At 38.9% G+C, this 2,032-nt stretch overlaps 1 non-coding gene across 1 annotated transcript; it reads right to left on the bottom strand.

The window, feature by feature from the left end:
* Nucleotides 1–1,612: 1,612 nt before the first annotated feature.
* Nucleotides 1,613–1,768, bottom strand: LOC135151875 (5.8S ribosomal RNA). The gene has a single exon (XR_010290782.1). It is a non-coding gene; the product is annotated as a 5.8S ribosomal RNA (ribosomal RNA).
* Nucleotides 1,769–2,032: the final 264 nt, after the last annotated feature.

Raw genomic sequence — 2,032 nt, 5'->3', positions numbered from 1 at the left:
CAATTCTGAAATGAAGAATCGGTTTAGATCATTCCAACCCCATACCCCATGTTTGGTTGGGAAAAAAAATAATTTTAAACCCATTCCTCAAACCCCCAAGGTATAGGTTTCTCATACCCAAGGGGGGAGGTGGGTATGAGGGAGGGGTATGAGGAATGAACTTTGTTTACACTATTTTCATTTCAATTTTAACAATTTAATATAAAATTTAATACAAATATAATTCACTGAACTAAAAATATATTAAATTAATAATTAACTTAATATTTTAAAATTATTAAAATTAATAATGTAAAAATATTTTAAATCAAACATATACATTCCAGCACGCAACCAAACACATGATATCTAAAATAATACCTCAACCCCATACCAACTTAACCCGATTCCTGATTCCAACCGGATACCACTATTTGAACCAAACGACCCCTTAGGAGTTTGAGACAATTTCAGAAATTTTACGTAATGTCTTGCAGGTCCAATTTAGCCCACGATTATAGTCAGTCCAATTTAACCCACGATTATAGTCAATTTTATCGGAGATGCTCTTATAATTGTTGGAATTTATGAATTTTTTAAAAGATGTATATATATTTTTATGATTTGTTTAGTGTACAATGTTTTAGGAATATTTGTTTTAAAGTATTAGTTAGAAGCAACTGCAACATTGAATACGCTTTCAGCTACAGAATGCGATATAATATATTATTATTTGATTTATTTTATGAATTATCTTAATATTCCCTCCGTCTCATTTTAGTTGTCACATTTCTATTTTTGTTGGTCAAATTGACTAAATTTTGACCAAAGATTATGAATCACTCTTTCATTATTTTAAAAAACTGCAAATTACATCTTAGAGTAGATTAAAAGTTATTTTTGATGATATATTTTTTTAATTTTATCGATTAATAAAATATTAATAAATTTCAGTCAAACTTTAGTCAATTTGACTGGCACAAAACCAAATATGACAACTAAAATGGGACGGAGGGAGTAATATTTTATACGCTGGTTTATACACATTAAAGTCAAAATTTTCATTTTAGTGAAAATCAAAAAATTTAATGATGATTTAATAATTATACTAATTAGACAAAAATAACGAGTACAAAAACTCGTAGACAGCGCCTCGTGGTGCAACAGGGTCCGGGCACGACGGGGCTCTCACCCTCTCTGGCGACCCCTTCCAGGGGACTTGGGCCCGGTCCGTCACTGAACACGCTTCTCCAGACTACAATTTGAACAACGTAGCTGCTCAATTTTCAAGCTGGGCTATTCCCGGTTCGCTCGCCGTTACTAGGGGAATCCTTGTAAGTTTCTTTTCCTCCGCTTATTGATATGCTTAAACTCAGCGGGTAGTCCCGCCTGACCTGGGGTCACAATCGAAGTGCACACAATTTTTGCTGTGCCCAAGGGCCCTCGAGTTCCCTACTGCGGCGGGTATACACAACGACACAAGAAGGTCTTCTTACAACCACCGATGTCGTGATGCCCGTCACCAGAGACTCATTTTTGAGCCAACCGCACACAAAAGGCACGGGAGGCCAATTTCCGCCCCTGAACAAATAAATCTCTCGAGGAGATGTTTGGTCAGGGGCAACACGATGCGTGACACCCAGGCAGACGTGCCCTGGGCCTAATGGCTTCGGGCGCAACTTGCGTTCAAAGACTCGATGGTTCACGGGATTCTGCAATTCACACCAAGTATCGCGTTTCGCTACGTTCTTCATCGATGCGAGAGCCGGGATATCCGTTGCCGAGAGTCATTTTGTGTTTTGGACCGCCACCACTTCCCGCGAACGAGAAGCGAACAAACAATTCATTATTTACTTCCTTGGTGCATCTAGCGCCCAGTTGATTTTATTAGGCGAGGGGAACCATAAGGTGACACCTGCCTTGGGTTCACAGACAGGGGACCAAAGGCCCACAGTTGCTTGCCCGTTGTTGTTACATGTTAACAAGTCATTATGGTATCACAGGATTCGACAATGATCCTTCCGCAGGTTCACCTGCGGAAACCTTGTTACGA

The sequence above is a fragment of the Daucus carota genome, chromosome 3, assembly GCF_001625215.2.
Source record: "Daucus carota subsp. sativus chromosome 3, DH1 v3.0, whole genome shotgun sequence".
Classification (NCBI taxonomy): Eukaryota; Viridiplantae; Streptophyta; class Magnoliopsida; order Apiales; family Apiaceae; genus Daucus; species Daucus carota.
This window is presented reverse-complemented; position numbering and strand designations above follow the sequence as displayed.